At 41.9% G+C, this 19,425-nt stretch overlaps 1 protein-coding gene across 2 annotated transcripts in view; it reads right to left on the bottom strand.

Moving 5' to 3' along the window:
* Positions 1-19,425, bottom strand: part of ANXA7 (annexin A7) — an 84,665-nt gene that overhangs the window by 55,121 nt on the left and 10,119 nt on the right. The window lies entirely within an intron of this gene.

Below are 19,425 nucleotides of genomic sequence, written 5' to 3'. Positions count from 1 at the left end.
TGAATAAAGTTGCGTAACAGCCCTAATAAAGAAGTATTAATTGACAATGTTTGTATAAACTTAGTGTACTATCCTACTACCAAAATTGATGTGCTAATAAAAAATGTGATGTATAATCCACAGCTGGGCTGTGCTGTGTTCAATATAAACTAGTGATATAATATAAGTGTGTATTTATACAAATATATGGCAATGAACAAAAAATAAATTGATATGCATAACAAAGTCCAAAATAAATTCCAAAAACTGTGTGTAAAAATCACTCTTCAAATGGCGATTGTGTTCTCAAAGAAAAAAAAAAATCCTTCACCAACCCCACAGGGCTAACGCTTAACCTTCTGAGTTGACCTTTACTACAAAGCTCATACAAAACACGTGTCAAGCAACAGGACCAAGAGTAAGGAAACTAATGTCTGCAACTAAATCCATTTCATATATGCAGCCCAGATTATTAATCTGTGGAACTACAAAGCCCAGCTCCACATCTGCCTCAATTATTCAAGCTTCCATGGATGGATGGATGGATGGTTGATATGTAACCTTCAGTTTCAAGGATAGAAATGACAGACCATATTGCTCACTGGGAGCACTAAAAACACTTTATTAAAAATTGAAATGCACTTCCAAATAAAAAGCACCTCTCGGTCTACTTATGCCGCAGAAGTGAAGTGAAAGCCCTCCTGCTCACAGTGTGTGTATTTAGTCCAGGAACACGAACTCAAACCAACGTATTTCATCACATGTGACATCAGGAGCACCGACGACATCACACGTGACCAAACACTGAATACACATACTGTGAGCTGAACAGCTTGGACTTTACTACTGCAGCATTAAGCTTTCTCCTTCCAGACACCACTGCTTTGAAGATTTCAAAAGGTGCTTTTACAGACATAGCCATGAAGAATTTCCTGATTGAGGCAGGAGTTTAACTGGGCTTTGTAGTCACACAACTGAACAACATGGGCTACATATACAGGCTGAATCTGGTTGAAGACATTAGTTTCCTTACTCTTGGTTGCCTCTGGGTCCTGGTACATATGCTAATTTGAGCTTTGTAGTGAGGGTCACCCTAAAAGGTGAGCATTTGCTCAGGTTGGTAACGGTCTTCTTTGCAAACAAACGTGATCACCATCGAGGAGTGATTTATCCACATATTTTTGGCATTTAATTTGGAATGCGTGTGATGTATATCAATTTATTGTTCTTTGTGGTTCACTGCAATAGATTTGTATAAATACACATTTACATATCAATATTTATATTAAACACAGCATGATTTTGCATAATGGATCTTATTGTTAGTAGCAAATTAATTTGGATTGTAGGGAGACAGCACAGCACATGTACACAAACAAGAAATAAAATAGCTTTCGGACAATGCCAGGGACAGAAGACACCACAGCAGTGGCAGCTTTGTGGCTGTAACCAAATCATCTTGTGCAGAGAAAGACGAATTGTCTTACTGTGATAAGTTCTGGAGTGGAATTGAGCAAATGGAAATGCTCCAATGGGTAGTTGCCGTCAGTCCCAGCACACGCATGCAGCTTCACGGGGAAGACTGACTTCAGGACTGGAGTTGCCTAACCTGACTGTGTTTTGGAGGAGAACAGCCAATTTGCATTCATTTAGAAAACCCAAAGCAGAGCAGCCAACCTTCTGTATTCAGAATGCAGCAGCTGGGACCTGGAATCAAGTAGATATCACCGGAGTAGCCGGGTATTTCCAACTTCCAGGTTGGATATTTTATATATACAGTATATCCACATTGTTCCAAGGCTGGACTAATGTAACCATATATAAAATATCCATACCAGGAATTCATTTTTATTGTAACCATGTATTTTATCCCAATATTGAAAAATGAACCCATCATCTCTGCATTCCTGTAAGTGTGCAATTCCCTTGGTCTATTCATCAAAGGCATTCACTATATCAAACATAAGGCAGTAGGGAAGGTACCCTTCAACCTCAAATTGTGTGCATATATCTGGTAAAAGCAATGAGCCAATCACACCGGCAGGGAATGAGATTGAGGGTGTTCTCTACCCCCCTATAATGCAATACCAGTGATTTGAGGAAGAAACCTTGCTTTTTGGTAGAAAAAAGAAAAAAGAAAAAAAAGCTAGCTGCAAATGGATGTCATTTTGTTTCAAAGCAATTATCTTCATTTTCCTTTAACGTTCCTTTTACAAAAGGTAGAATCGTTAAGACAGGCGGATACCAGCATGTCCATCTTAGAGCAAGTCTACAATTTGCACGCTTGTGGAGACGTGTTCTTTCACCAAACAATGCAGCATTTTTCTCTAGATTGTCAGACTGGAGCTTTTCAGTACATATATAGAGAAATAAATGAAGGATACCTCTTCCCAAGCTCAGAAAATGAGTCATTTCAACAAGCATTATAAATACTAGTGTAATAAATGAAATGTAACATTAGAACATTATGAAATGTGCATGGTTAACGCCATAATTCTATGTCATTTTGTATGAATTGCCTTAAAATTTAACCCTGATCACAAAAATCTCATATCAGTTATAACTTGCAAAAAGTAAATTTCAAGGTTTTAAATCTTCAGATTTAAGAGAATACATTGATATCCTGCCATAAAAAAAAAAGGGTCCATATTCAGTAAGGTCACCAGATTTTCATGAGGAAATCCAAGGACACCCTACTGAACACACCCACAAACCACAGCCATTCACAAAATCACCCCCTCCCAAAAATTTTACCCCTGAAAGAATTAGTCAGATTTTGTAAATAAGAGGCAGAAATTCACGGTATAAAAACCAAAATGCCTTTGCCAAACATGGGTAGAGAAACTGCTGCATGCATAGCGAATTGTGGGTGTGCCAAAACTGAGCGGGAGGAGCTTAAAAAGGGATATTACTCTTCTATAGTAAATAGAAGCCAGATGCAGAGTACAGGGGAAAGTGAGTGAAGGGGTCAATAGTAGGTATCAGCGAGTATCAGAGGGCAGAGTTCAAGTGTAGTTAAAGTGGACCCTTCAGTCATTTTTTTCAACTTTCCATCTATTAAATCTTCTGCCCTTGTTTTAACCTTGGATAGTGTAAAAAAATAACTAAATCTGCCAGTAAATACCTTATACAGCCCACTTCCTCTTTCATGTCTGGTCATTAGCCTAGGCTTATGACTTCATGCACAGCGCTCTCTTGTGAGAGTTTGCCAGGAAGGGAGGGGGAATGAGCCATAAGAGGGCCAGTGAGAGCTGCAGGGCTGGAGGTGTGACTGTAAATCCAGGAAGTGAACAGGCAGCAGCTTCAGCTGCCCACAGTTAAAATGGATGCAGCCAGACTTAGTGCAGGGAGATTTCTGCAGCATATTTGGCAAGTACAGAATCACAGTATATATAAAATATGCAAGTGGTTGGAGGGAAGCTTCAGAATGGCAAAGATGTTTTTATTTATGTGAGCAGACTGTGGTTCCTCTTTAACCACTTCAATACCGGGCCTTTTCTGGTACCTTTGATTGGACGGGTGATCTGTCTATCACAGTTCCCCGAACAAGGGGGGGCTGTATGTGATGGCGCGCGACGGGGGAACACACAGCTATTGAAATTAAAGCTGTGATGTTCCCGGCGCTCTATTGACCAGACGGCGGAGGCGGCTCTCCTGCGTTATAGATCTCCCATGATGGGCGGCGGCGGTGCCCAGCCCCTGCCCAGGCCCCACCCCATTTTCGGCTCAATTATCGGACGTTTTTTCCTTTCGGCAAATTGCCGAAAAGGGCATTTTCAGCCGATATGTTTCGGCGGCCGAAATTTTGGTGCATCCCTACTACCATGTACAGTTGACATGTCATGTGTAGAAAAGTGATGTCTCCAATTATTTTTATCCATCTATAAACTCTACTTATTATGGTATATATCCCTTGTAGAATGGCATTTGATATAACCTTACAATGTTATTGCACGTTGTTGATGGTTGTGGATATTACGGTCTTGTATGAGGAACAAAAGTGTTCCATTACATTTTTTTATTGTATTCTCAATTGGTGGAAAAATCTTTAAAAGTAGGAGTAAACTCCCATGCATATTTTTTACCTATAGCCCTACAGGTACTGTAAAGATCCTCTTACATGTGCACCATTTAAGAGATGAGGTTTAGGCCGCTTTCACACTGAGGCGTTTTACAGGAGGGGTTTTTTATGCGCTAAAAAGTAGCTCATGAAAAACGCTTGTAAACTGCCTCTTCTACAGCCCCAGTGTGAAAGCCCAAGTGTTTAACACTGGGGCTTGCAGGACAAAAGAAAAGAAAAGAAAAGAAATAAAAATAAGGTAATAAAAATAAAGTACTGCAAGCAGCATCTTTGGGGCTGTGCGGGAGCGGTTTATACACCGCTGCTCCTAAACCGCTCCTGCCATTGAAATCAACGGCCAGCGACATTTTGCAGGAGCTTGTAGCCCTTTTCCGGCTGCTAGCAGGGGATAAAAGCGTCCCGCTACTGGGCGAAAAGCACAGCTAAAATGGCGGTAAAGCACTGCTTTATGGCTACCGCCCTCAGTGTGAAAGTGGCCTTACTGTGGATGCAGCCGGTGACATCAGAGGCACATGAGCTCTGAAGGAGCGGCCCACCCTTTTGTGCCTTAAATGCCGGGATATCATTGCAGCCCCGGCCACTCACACAGCCAGAGTCCGCAAACGAAAGCAAGACCAGGTGAAGGTGGAAGGCTTTGTTCTAAGGCAGGTTTCACATAATGAGCTAGTATGTGATGCATATTAGCACATTGACTTTTTTTTTCCTAACCTGCAAAGCAAAAACAGGCAGCAGTTTACTACCACTTTAATAAACATTACTTGTTTTAAAAAAAGGATTTTATTTTATTAAATTCCTGTTAAGGTGAAAATTGAAAGTTTAGGATTTTCTCAAGATGTCAGTCCCTGTGACATGGTCATCAGGTCAGAGAGGGGAACTCCAGGAAAGCAAAACATTGCTGAATATTCTTGCCTTCCATGACACCTGCCTCAGCCTTCTGACATTACATTTTTCTATGGAAGCTTACAATTAAACACACACACCTAAACCTGGCACCAGGCCTGGTGGTGGAGCATTTCTCCTTGTCATACCTGTCTTATCTCCCAAGTTCTCACTCCTCCCTCACTTTCTGTCGTTAACTACATGTAATAATATTTCCTTCCACCAGACATACAATTGCCATTGTTTACCAACCTCCTGGGCTCCGCTTCCCAGTTGCTAGAAGACTCTAAAGTCTAAAGCCTAATACACACTAGTATTTTTTTTGTCGTTCAACCCAGCAGAGCTGAATGAAAAAAAAAAAGAACACAACACCTGACAGCTCAGGAGGAGCGGCTGTACTGTCAGTACAGCAATCTCCCCTGCTGTGCTATTGTGTTCTGACAGGGGGACGGCAATTACACAATAAAGCCTGAAATGTATTTTATTAAGTCATTAAGTTATTACTTTAACAGTAGTTGAAGAATCTCTGATCTTATACACAAATTACTCTAATGAAAATTTATTTTCTAAAGCAGCTTTTTTCAAATCGGGGCATCATGGCAAAATGTCAAAAAATTGCCCAAAAACTGCCAACAAGCTGGCAGATTGTTAAAAAACAGCCTTTTTTATTACACGTAGCTTTTACTGCACAGAATTTAAATCTCGGGCACTCTGAGGGCCAGTATCCATTGTCCTACCAACCAATGACATTAACGGTTGATGAGGAACACATCATGCACATGCACCACATCCTTGTTTGTTCCTTCCCTGCCCCGCTTTGCCAACACTGGGGTCAAATTAGCTGAGTGCGGGGGAGAAACTGACTGAAGAGAAATGCTGGACTACCAATCAGTATCGGTGTGCAAAGATATAATTTGCATTGCAAAAATAAAGCCTCTCATGTTGGGTGTCCTACGCTTCTGAATGCTGTTGAGTTCTGTAATGCTATTAGTTTCTTTTTTATATGTTTTAGAATGGGGTGCCCCGAGATTTTAGAGACCATAAGAGGGTGCACCGACTGAAAATAAAGGTTGGTAAAATGCTTTAATAAAGCATTGGCACAAAAACAGGTGTTTGCAGTGAGTCAGTGCATGTCTGATACAGTGTAAAAATGTAACCACTCCTATAACAGAAGTCATAACTGCTATAGACTCCATTTACCTGAAACATTTGCAGAATCTCTTATTTTCAGTTTTGCCAGCAGTGCCTCTTATCCTCGCAGATGTAAACATATCCTATGCAGTCACCTGAATAAATTTGAAGCCCAAGCACCCCGTGATGCCTTCAGAGGTGCCCAAGCAAAATGCCTAAAATTTGCCCAAAATTGTAAACAAGGGTGGATTAAAGGGAGGTCAAATATATGATGATGATGATGATGATATAAAATACTTACCTGAGCCCAATCTCGAGCCAATGCCGTGTCCAAGAGCAGTGGTTCTCACTGCGGTCTTCCTCCTCACTGGGCAGACTGATAGCAGCGGAAGTCATTGACTTTCGCTGCTGTCAGGGTGGATATCAATGATTTTTTGGATTTTTATCAAATCTATTTTAATAAAATGCTTTTGAAGTAAAAATCTATCTAAAAAGATAGATCTCCATTTAAGATACATTAATAATTTAGTTTATTCAGCATGAAATGGAGCTTAGTTACGTAGCATGAGGCTATTATACAATATTTACATTTTTGGTAAACTCATTCAATGAATCCAAGCTCTGAAAACTGAGATAACATGTACTGCATTGAAACAATTTCACAGTAACCATGAGATAAACCAAAGTTCAGGAATATTCCTTTATCCCATTGTTTTGCAAATCTATATACACTACAAACTGTATGATAGAATCAATTCTAATATCGCCGTTTTACAAACCTGGCAGCTTATTACTCTAAATCAGAAACCTTTTTTTTCTTTGCAAATATTAAAAGATAAATAATAACTACCAGCAGGAATGAGTCCTTACATTTAAACAGCACTTGTCATTTGAGATCCATCATGGCAGCGTCTGTTAGCGGGCATCCACTCACCTGCTGCTTCCATGTCCCTCACCTTGTTGTGGCACTGCCACATCACCAGCCATTAAAGTGAATGGGACTGTTGGCGAGTCAACAGTGGGTCAGAGGAGGAGCCGCTACAGGACAGAGATGACAGCTGCTCTTTAAAAATCATTTAAAATCAAGTTGATTTAAATCAAATTCACCCTGATTGCTGTCATTCAAATGCTGTGATGAGGGATCAGGGGGCAGGGCCAGGCCGGGCCACCCAGTCTGTCTATACACGCAGGCAGGGCAGCTTGCATGATATTATTGGTATTGCGTGATATTATGAGAAAGGGCCAGCTGCGTGAAATAGGATATGAAGGCTAGGACGTGTCCAACGTCGCCAATCACTGCTCCGGGGAAGAGGCCAAAAACTTGCGGTAAGTGTTCCAAGCAGTGGGATAGGCCTTCAGGGCGTTGCGTGCCAAGGAGTGGTTAATGAGCTGGGTTGCAATGGCAAGATGCGACTTCAGTCCATCGTAAGCAACGATCAGGGAGGGACAGGAGTAGTTGTTAGGTCGGCTCCAGGCTCCTGCTGGAAAAACAAAGTAAGGTTGAAACGGGACAAGGTATCAACTGCGATTTTGCATTTGCCTGGAATAGGTCTACAGAAGATATTAAAATGGTGACGGAATCACAGCTGCATGAGCCTGCACAGGAAGGACATGATTGGAAGTGACTTGGATCTACCTTTATTGATTGATGATGTCGGTCGTGGCCTTATTGTCTGTGGTGAAGAGCACCGTCTGTCCTGTTCAAGTGTCCTCAGACCTGGGCAGCTGCCACAATGGGATACAGCTCGAAGAGTAATGAAGACGGAGAAAGCAGAAATTTAAGAGAATTTATGGGGGCCAAGGTTCGGCGAACCAGTGGCGGCTGTAAAAAAGGCAACGAAGCCCGTGGAGGCTGCGGCATCGGTGACCACCTACGGTGGCTCGGCTGGTACTGCCAGGATGAACATTGAAATGCCACTCAAGCTGGTGAGGAAATTGTCCCACATAGCCAAGTCTGCTACTGACGCTTGGTCTAGTTTGAGAACTTGGTCTGGATCTTGCACTGGTGTGAGAAAAACTAAAAGCTGTAATATAAAGAACTGTCCTTGAGAAATAAGCCTCATCGCAAAGTTCAGCATCCCTAGTAAGGATTGCGACTGCCTCATGGTGCACCCTTGTGACCAGGTGAAGTAGTGGATAACTGTCTTGGTACGGGCTAGTTTGTTGGGTGGCAGGCTATGGCACGTGTGTCCAGAGTGACACCTAGGAAGGTGATAGAGTGTGCCGGGCCTTCCACTTTATGCTCAGCTATGGGAACGTTGAGATTGCTGAACACTATCCTCAACCTGTCTAGACCTGCCAATGGTGTGCCAGGTTGTTCAGTCATCAAGGCGGTGGATAACCGTCTGACTTGAAATGAACTGTCTCACCCCTGTCATGCGACTGACATTGGTGAAGATGCGAACTGTAATACATAAACCAAAAAAAAAAAAATATATATATACACGCATTGGACTGGAGCGGGTGTGAGCGCCATGCGCGACGCACAGAAAATAACTTTGGTTTGGTAAATACATGAGAAGAACCGTGTACAAACATTTCGTAAGTTCCACTGCGGGAAATAAAACATACAGCATTTGGGGAAACAACGAATGGCACCGGTAGAAAGTATGCAATGTATCTGATGAAAATCAGTTGTAAAGAAAAATGACTGATACAAATCGATTGTAAAATGTATGAAATTAATCCGATATGAAAAATCGGTAGTAAGGAGTATTAAATTAATTTGATACAAATTGGTTGTATAGTGTATGTCACCCCTTACTCTGAAACTGAACATCTGCCAACCACCCAGGCTAAAAGTGCAGAAAAGGCACCAGGTGGGTCTAATTACCACCTCAAATCAGCCACAGAACGCATACAAATAATACATGCTCCTCTGCAAATGGATAAGACGGCAACCCCATGGACAGTGAATCTTATAACCAGTGACGCCTATGGCGAGTGATATCGGACGACGACCGACAGTGGCTCAGATTTACAAATGAATTGCATGTTTGGCAGAAGGAACTAACGAATGTACTACACCTGTGCTGAATGATGTCTGCACATGAGTGACAACTCGGAGGCAGGTTTTTTACAAAAGTTATGCTTCCTGGCCTGCATCCCGAATTGCAAGATTTGCATATGATACAAAAAGGTTTGAATACTACCTGTGACAGTGAGCGGGAACCGCCGAAGACCACAAACAGAGAAGCTGAAAACGCACTTCCGATCGTATGCACAGACTCACGAACATAAGGTGAGCTGGGAAGAAACGGCCCAGTGACGTGTAGTATCGTGCGCTGAACCGACAAAGATCGTGGGCTGCTTAACCACTTGCAGACCGGACCATTTTTCTGGTCAAAGACCAGACCACTTTTTGCGATTCGGCACTGCGTCGCTTTAACTGACAATTGGGCGGTCGTGCGACGTGGCTCCCAAACAAAATTGACGTCCTTTTTTTCCCCACAAATAGAGCTTTCTTTTGGTGGTATTTGATCACCTCTGCGTTTTTTATTTTTTGCGCTATAAACAAAAATAGAGCGACAATTTTGAAAAAAAACGCATTTTTTTACTTTTTGTTATAATAAATATCCCCCAAAAATATATAAAAAAAAAATTTTTTCCCTCAGTTTAGGCCGATACGTATTCTTCTACATTTTTTTTTTTTTTTTTTTTTACCAAAAATAAATCGCAATAAGCGATTATTGATTGGTTTGCACAAAAGTTATAGCGTTTACAAAATAGGGATAGTTTTATAGCATTTTTATTAATAATTTTTTATTATTTTTTTTTTTTTACTAGTAATGGCGGCGATCAGCGAATTTTATTGTGACTGCGACATTGTGGGGGACCCATCGGACATTTTTGACACATTTTTAGGACCATTGTCATTTATACAGTAATCACTGCTATATAAATGCAGTGATTCCTGTGTAAATGACACTGGCAGTGAAAGGGTTAACCAGTGGGTGGCAGTGTAGGGGTTAAGTGTTCCTAGGGGTGTGTTACTAACTGTGGGGGGGTTGGGCTTTCATTTAGTGAACACTGATCTCTGCTCCAATCACATGGAGCAGAGATCAGCGTCACTAGTTGCTAGGCAGAATGGAGAAATGCTGTTTACTTGGCATTTCCTCCATTCGGCCTCTCCGTGAGACGATCGCGGGGATGCCTGCGGCGATCGAGTCCGCGGGTCCCGCGACCGGACTCACGGGGGTCCCGACCAGCACGGGAGCGCGCCGCCGGCGGTGCGCTCCTGATGGCAGGGCGGCATTGAATATTGGACGTACCTGTACGCCAATATGCCTGCCCGTGCCATTCTGTCGACGTACATCGTCGTGCGCTGGTCGGGAAGTGGTTAAATGCCCTCCAGGCTCCTCCCATAAATTCAGGCCACCATACTGCCCGCATTATTGATCCTAAAAAAAAAAAAAAAATTTAAAAGGGGGGGGGGGGGGGGGGGCCTTTCAACACACATTGAAAGTGGGACTGACATGCAAGTAACCTTGTATGAAGCTGGGCTAATCCTCCTAAGCCTGGCAATCCTAGAGTTGGGTTAGGCGTTTTCCTAGAAGGAGCCAACCAAGCCAATTCCTGACCTTCCTTCTCAATGCAATCAGAATTTTGATTCTTTTATTCTGTGGTAGGTTGAGACAGATGTACATAGATCAATCTGTAGTTCCAGTAATGGTGTATCTGACCAAAAAAGGAGACCTCTTGTGAAGGGACTACAATAATCTATTGCTAATCAATCTGGGAATGCAAACTTTCCGGTTCTCAATATGCTTTCAATATTACAACAGGCATACAGATAAGCAGCTCTGAAGTTAATGGCCGTTTTCATATTTGATATCAGTATTGAAGTCAGACAGCCAGGTAAGTAGTAGTTTCAGAGCATAATTAGCAATGGCAGCTAGGGCTGAAACAACTAATCGATTAATCGACAACTAATCGATTATGAAATTAATTGATTACTATTTTCGTAATCGATTAATCAGCCAGTAACATAATAGGGTTAAAAAAAATACAATGAGCCCTTTATAGTACAAAAAGAGCAAATAATTGTTACTGTAAATATTACTTTCACAGTTCTACAGTAAAAAAATTAACCCCTTACAGTAGTGATTATCTGCTTTTTTTTCTACTACAAAGGGCTAATTTTAGTTTTTTTAACCCCCATTATGTTACTAAATGTCTTAGACCTGGTTCACATCTATGAGTTTATTGGTGCCTTTTGCAGAAATGCACTACATTTCATTTACATGGTTTCCTATGGGACACGTTCACAACTGAAAGGGTCAGGGACTTTTAACACAAAATGGTGCTTTATTGGATCAATATACTTCAATGGAGAAGCTGTAGAAAAGCATGTAATGCGTTTTTGCAGCAATGTGTTTTTTAATCTGCCCCCCCCCCCCCCAAAAAGCAAAAATGCAAATTGCAGTAAAATCACATGCGCAAAAATCAAAAATGCACAGCAAAAAGCACTGCAGAAACAGATCAAAAATAAACTGCATAGGTGTGTACCGAGCCTTATGCTGCCACGCCGATCAATTTTCAGGTGAGAATATTCAGAAAAATCTTTGTACATTCACTGAATGAAAGAATTTTTGTTTGAAATTTTCACTTGTTTTTAACATCCTGTTTTTAAAATGAATGTAATTTCTAAACAAAAACCACATACATTGTCTGAAAATTCCTTTGACTAAGAAGTTTTCCATTTCCAAATTTTCCCGTCAATGTGGTTGAAAATGAATGTCAATTTGACCCACTTTTATTTTTATTTTTTTTTAACCACTGGGCACTTAAACACCCTTAATAACCAGACCAATTTTCAGCTTTCGGTGCTCTCACATTTTGAATGACAATTAGTCATGCAACACTGTACCCATATGAAATTTTTGTCCTTTTTTTCCCACACAAATGGAGCTTTCTTTTGGTGGTATTTAATCTCTGCTGCGTTTTTAATTTTTTGTGCTATAAAAGAAAAAAAAGACCGAAAATTCTGTAAAAAAAAAAAAAAATGAATTTTTCTTCGTTTCCGTTATAAAATTTAGCAGATTAGTAATTTTTTCTTGATAAATTTTGGCCAAAATTTATACCACTACATATCTTTGGTAAAAATAAGTGCAAATTGGTGGATATTATTTGGTCTTTGTGAAAGTTATAGAGTCCACAAGCTATGGTGCCAATATCTGAAAATTCATCACACCTGAAGTACTGACGGCCTATTTCAATTCTTGAGACCCTAACATGCCAGAAAAGTACAAATACCCCCCAAATGACTCCTTTTTGGAAAGAAGACATTCCAATGTATTTAGTAAGAGGCATGATGAGTTTTTTTGAAGTTGTCATTTTTTCCCACAATTCTTTGCAAAATCAAGATTTTTTTCCTTTTTTTTTTTTTTCACAAAATTGTCAAATTATCAGTTTATTTCTCACACACAGCATGCATACCACAAATTACACCCCAAAACACATTCTGCTATTACTCCCGAGTACGGCGATACCACATGTGTGAGACTTTTACACAGTGTGGCCACATACAGAGGCCCAACATGCAGGGAGCGCCATCAGGCGTTCTGGAGCACCCAGGACAATTCTGACATTTCTCTCCTACATGTAAAAAATCATCATTTATTTGCTAGAAAATTACATAGAATCCCAAAACATGCATACTATGCATACTAGCTCATTATGCCTTTGTCTTGCAGGTTGCTTTTTTTTTTCCATGGGTTTACAACCACTTTAAAGTCTTCATTAAGCTATTTAAAATATTTTTTACAATTCTGATCCATTTCATTGTGACCAGTTACCAAATCATTTATGTGACCCATGCTCTTCAAAAAGTTAGGCATATCTATCTTACAAGGGGACTTCCCTTGACTGATCAACTTTAAAAGAAGGTTTGCATATGTGCAATCTTAGACATTGCATGTGATTCACACCCGCACTGTGGTGCCGATCACATGTGATGTCTGAGCAGTGCGAGTTCAGCCACACAGTTGTATGGCTGAACTTGCCATACAACTGTGCCCCCCCCCCCCCCCTCACCCATGCGATCCGATTCATGTGCGATTTCACAGTTTGCACTGCGATCTGTGAATCAATCTGGGGGTGTCATTAACATCTGCAGAGTTTCGTAGAGGGCAGTGTGAACTGCCTGTGGGAGAAATGCAATGTGGGAATTGGGGCTGGAATCATGCTGGTTCCTGCATCGTACATATGTGAACCTATGTGAACCTCGGCTAAGGGCCATGTCACATCACCAACTTCATTGGGCTTTCTTTGCTTATTTTCTCCATAAAGATAAAACCACTGCATAAATTATTTTCAGCTGCAAATCACAGTGCCAGGATCATTAAAAAGGAGAAGTACAGAGTACAGACAGCTTGTTTGGCTAAACGTCTGGATCACAGTTCTGCACTTCTGTGAACTGTTTTCTGTAGACAGCCGGCTGAAGCCCACTGTTGGCCGACGTCACAGAGTCGGTTGGACGAGATTGTGACAATGACATCAGGATCCACCCACATGCCTGGACCATCTCCTGGCTCAGACTCAGTGCTCCGGTGAGTGAGAAGGGGGCAGAGCAGACAACAGTGACTGACAGTCACCAGCTCTCTGCTCAGGAAGCCTGGAGAATAGAGCGATCAGAAGCGTTAGATCGCTCAGTTCTCAGTGTTAGAGCAGGCAGGGGACCAATGCTGCATCTCCCTAGGTACGGATGATTCTAAAAAAAAAAAAAAAAATTTTTAAAAGTCCATACTCATTTAACATGTGTCATCAGCAACATATGGTAATTCTGTAGCTCACAGGCCTATCTTGAACTACAACCAATAGAATGAACATGTTTTAGAAAATATTTGCTCTTGAACTTTGAATAGCATTTATGCCATTAATTGCCTGTCCAACTGGCAAACAAATTAAAAGCAAGACTCAGCAAATGATTTGCATTTACCAAGGTGAAACATTGCTCAACAAGCAAAGCAAACACAATGACTGAGTAAATCTGCTGTACAATGAACATAGAGCTGTGTTTATAACAAATAAAAATGCGGGGTCTTGTTGGAATAAGTTTTTCAAAGTACAATAGCAATGCCATAGCAGGGTTCGAACAACCCTTGTCAGATATTTAAAGGCTGTTGTTGGCTTTTAGACACATGTACTCTACTTTGTGTGGAGAGCCCAAGCCCCAGGCTATGTAAAACACAATGGAATCAGAAGTTACTGTCAGTTTGGAGGGTGTGGGCTGTGACTGCGTAGTAACAACTCACACACCAGTGACTCAAACCATTTTTTATATTTTGATTTGACATCACACAACAATCGATTATTGAAAGGTCATTTACCATATGTATTTTTCTAGGAACAATCTAACACACGGTGTGCACACAACCCCCTCAGATCAGTCCCATATTACTCAATGAAAAGGTATTCTTTCACTTACCCAGTAAAGCAGTGTTCATTTAAAAAACACCCAATCAAGTGCAGACTACTTACAGAATCACTTTAAAACAGAGCAGCCATTCTAAAATTATAAAATGAAGCTTTCAATTGAAAAAACAAAAAAACACTCCATTCACAGGGAGGTCGATGAATGGATATTATCCGATTTAGGTTACATTCATACTGGCAAATAAGGCTGGGGTCTTATTGAAATCGGATGCGGCTCACAGCAGGGGTCCGGTGCGTCCCTGTTCTGCATTTCAGGGATGAATCGGGGCCCAAATTTTGTTTCTGAATTTGGACCTGAAAACAGAGCCAAAGACACACAGCGACTCCTGTGCAATCCGCTCTGCAGCTGCCCTGAAGAGGTTTGAACCAGCTCTATTGAGAGCCGTTCACAGTCTCCTGTCATGCGAATTGTATGCTTTGAAACCCACATCCAATTTGCATAAGTATGAACCCAGCCTAAAGGCCAGGTTCACCTTTGAAGCATGTTCCAACTCCTGCATCATCTACCACCAATAACCCCCTCAATGGGTGGGGGATTCTCTCCCCACACCCACTGTCACAGTTAAACAGCACGGCCGTGGAGGGCTCTGCCCCACACCACCAGGTCATTCGTTCAGAGTTCTGTCTATCAACTACAACTACTGTTTGTCTTTGCGGCTGATGGCTTGTCATTCTCAAAGAACTGCGAGTTCATGGATTCTTCCTGTCATATAGTAACTGCCTGTCCATATCAGAGGTACAGGCAGACAGTCTGCAGAATTCCTACATAGGCTCCAGTATATATAAATAAATAATAATAAAAAATGAACGTTTTACCTGCAAAAAGACTTGCATTTTTTTAATCAAGAGGTGAACGTATCCTTGAACGCCAGTGTGAATTGTAGGTGCAGCTGCTGGCCGCGTTCACTGTGACATGTCACCAGCGGCCACAGCCATTTGTGGCTCTCCGCACAGCCAACGATTACCTGCAGTGGTAGCTGCTGGATGCACTTTCAATGCCGGTGTTCACTGGCTGTGCATAGAGATGCAAGCAGTTGCGGCCATCGGCTGTTAAATTCCCATACATAGAGATGTACAAAGGCAGCTTTAGGCCTCTTTTCCATTTGCAGTTGAGCCCTCGATTTTTACTGACCCCCAAGACCCTGTTCACACTTGAGCATTTTTCAGCTCGAAGCTTGATGCTCAGAAACGCTCAACAAGCCAAATCCTATTCATTTCAATGGCCCCTGTGGCAAAATGCCTGTCCCTCAAAAAACGATATGAGCTACTTTTCAGGCAGATTTGAGCGGGACAGGGGAAGAGTTTTGCTACAGGCAACAAAATGCTCAAATGTGAACATGGACCATTGAAATGAATGGAATTTGACTTGTTGAGCGTTTTTTTTTTTTTTTTAGCTTGAAGCTCAGAAATCCTCAAGTGTGAATGAGGTCTTAACCACCCCTTTGAGTTGCAATTCAGTTGACAGGGGTATACACATGCTGCAACCGTGCTGCTCTCCCTGTGGCATTCAGCAGACAGTGGTGCCGCCAAACATGACCCAATCAAGTAATGCAAGCTATTTATGGGGTCAAATTTAAACATAACCATCAAAATGACAACCTCAAAACACACTTTGGCTGTACAAACATCTGAACAGTACTTGTGTACAGGGATGTATGCGCTGAATGCAGAAATCCAGTGTTCAGAGGAATACGTCCCTGTACATATACAGCCATGTACCCAAGTACCGTTCAGATGCGATTGTGTACCCAGCTGAAGTGCATTTCAGCCTGCAATTGATTTAGCTATATGAATAACCTGTACATGCGTCTGTGTGCAAGAGGCAGAGTGGCTCATTCCCATGGGCACAGGGGTCAGGACAACCATGCAGAGAGGGGCGTTTACCCTCCTGGGAAATACAGGTGATCTTTGCAGCTAGACTGTTCTGATCAATGACATGCTGACATACCTTCATTCAAATAACTGTGTGTACGTTATTGTGGGACTTAGGGCCAGTTCACACTATTGCGATGCGAGAATCCTACAATTCAACTTCAGATTCCCGCATCGCACCCGACACACACAGAAGTTCACACTGCCATATGCGAACTGCTGGGGAGTATCATTTGTTAAAGACAACCCCATTTCAGCTCGCCTATCGCATTGCGAACTGACAGTTCAGACATTAATCGGATCGCATATGTGAGCACACAAGCGATCCAATTCTGGTCCGACAGAAAAAAGGGTCCTGTGCGTGCTTGCACCGAATGCGGTGCCATATTAGCCATACTATCTGTTTGGCTGACATCGCACCACACAGACATCACATGTAATGTGAACAGCAGTGGCGTTGCAAATTGCATGCAATGTCTACCAGCGCAATAGCGTGAACCGGCCCCGATACACCGATCCAAACACAGGCTGTACCTTCAGGGATGTGGCTGAAGGTCAATAAAAGCAGTCAGCCTGTCATTTATTTAACCAACCTAGCTCCTTGAATCACCTGCATCTTCTAGGCACATAAGTAGGGACCTCTGCACAGATGTACAGTACTGATCCGTGTTGTAAATGAGCAGTTTAGGGGCTAGTTCACACGCGTTCTCACGCGTTTTATTTCTGCATGAAAAAAAAAAATGCACGGAAAGTAGGTTAGATGGTTTCCAATGGCATACAGTCCCTTGAAAAATGTATTTGCACCCCTTTGAATTTTTGAACATTTTGGCAGATAACAGCCAAAAAGGTAAATGTATTTGTTTGGGTTTTTAATGCGATAGACCAACACAAAGTGGCACATAATTGTAAAGCGTAAGGAAAATGATAAATGGTTTTCACAATGTTTTACAAATGTCTGAAAAAGTGTGGCATGCATTTGTATTAAGCCCACTTTACTCCGATACCCCCAACTAAAATCTTGTGGAAACAATTGCCTTCAGAAGTCAGTCACCTAATTAGTAAATAAAGTCCACGTGTGTTACATTAATCTCAGTATAAAATACAGCTGTTCTATGAAGCCCACTGAGGTTTGTTAGAGATCCTTAGTGAACAAATGGCATTATGAAGGCCAAGGAACACATCAGACAGGTCAGGAAAAAAAGTTGTGGAGAAGTTTAAAGCAGGGGTAGGTTATATAAAAACTAAAACCCAAGCTTTAAACCTCTCACGGAGCACTGTTCAATCATCTAAAAATCGGAAAAAATAAAAATAAAAAAAGAGTATGGCACAACTGCAAACCTACCAAGCCTTGGTAGCCTGGCAGGCTGGGCAAGGAGAGCATTAATCAGAGAAGCAGCCAAAAGGCCTATGGTAACTCTGGAGGCGCTTCAGAGATCCACAGCTCAGGTGGGAGAATCTGTTCACAGAACAACTATTAGGCTCTGCACTTCACAAGTCTGGATCTTATGGAAGAGTGGCAAGAAGAAAGCCATTGTTGAGAGAAAGCCATAAGAAGTCCTGTGTGCAGTTTGCGAGAAGCCATGTGGAGGACACAGTAAGCACGTGGAAGAAGGTGCTCTGGTCAGATTAAACCAAAATTTTACTTTTTGGCCTAAAAGCAAAACAATGTGTGGTGGAAAAGAACACCGCACATCACCCTGAACACACTGTGAAACATGGTGGTGGCAGCATCATGTTGTGGGGATGCTTTTCTTCAGCAGGGACAGGGTCAGAGAAGCTGGTCAGACATGATGGGAAGATGGATGGAGCCAAATAGAGGGCAGTTTTAGAAGAAAACCTGTTTGCAAAAGACTTGAGACTAGGGCGGAGGGTCACCTTCCAGCAGGACAACGACCCTAAGCATACAGCCAGAGCTACAATAGAATGGTCTAGATCAGTGATGGCGAACCTTGGCACCCCAGATGTTTTGGAACTACATTTCCCATGATGCTCAGCTACACTGCAGAGTGCAGGAGCATTATGGGAAATGTAGTTCCAAAACATCTGGAGTGCCAAGGTTCGCCATCACTGGTCTAGATCAAAGCATATTCATGTGTTAGAATGGCCCAGTCAAAGTCCAGACCTAAATCCAATTGAGAATCTGTGGCAAGACTTGAAAATTGCTCTTCACAGATGCTCTGCTCTCCATCCAACCTGACAGAGCCTTAGCTATTTTGCAAAGAAGAATGTGTAAAAATGTCATGCTCTAGATGTGTAAAGCTGGTAGAGACATCCACAAAAAGACTTGCCTCTGTAATTGCAGCGAAAGGTGGTTTTATAAAGTATTGCCTCAAGGGGCTGAATGCAAATGCACACCACACTTTTGAGATATTTATTTGCAAAACATTTGGAAAGCCACTTATTTTCCTTCCACTTGACAATTATGTGCCACTTTGTATTGGTCTATCCCATAAAATCCCAATAAAATTGGATTTTTGTACTCGCCATAAAATCCTTTTCTCTGAAGTTCATTGACTGACACAGTATCTTCATCTTAACCTTAGGCTTATATCACTCCTTTAGGAGAGGACTAGGCAGAATGTATTAAAAACAGAAAAAAATCCTATTTTCTCTTTCGTTCATTGACGGACACTGCATCTTCATCTTGACCTAAAGGACATCCCCAAGCAGTGTCAAAGAAACGAGGGGTGGGAACAGAAAGAAAACTCCACCCATAACAACCAGAGCTCCTCAACGGAGGAGTTACAACCTTAAACAGCCACATGCAAAACCTTGCGGTCTAAGCAAGCATCCGAAGATGCACTCACATCAACCTTGTAAAATTTTGTGAAAGTGTGAACGGACAACCAGGTCGCCACCTTACACGCCTGGGAAACAGGAGCTTGATGTAGTGGTGGTCGAACCAGAGGGGCCACATGTTGAACCCCCTGAACAAACGTACTCACCAAATTAATGAGTTGCCAAGGGTCGCAAAAATAAAAAGACAGCTGATGCTGATATCTGCCCCTTGATGGTGCTTAAGACAAGTTTCTGATCCACTCCTCGCT

This window comes from Lithobates pipiens, unplaced genomic scaffold, assembly GCF_037356315.1.
Source record: "Lithobates pipiens isolate NorthernLeopardFrog02 unplaced genomic scaffold, aLitPip1_a1.2 Scaffold_25, whole genome shotgun sequence".
Taxonomy (NCBI): Eukaryota; Metazoa; Chordata; class Amphibia; order Anura; family Ranidae; genus Lithobates; species Lithobates pipiens.
The sequence above is the reverse complement of the archived record's forward strand: the minus strand, read 5'-3'. Positions and strand labels throughout refer to the sequence as shown.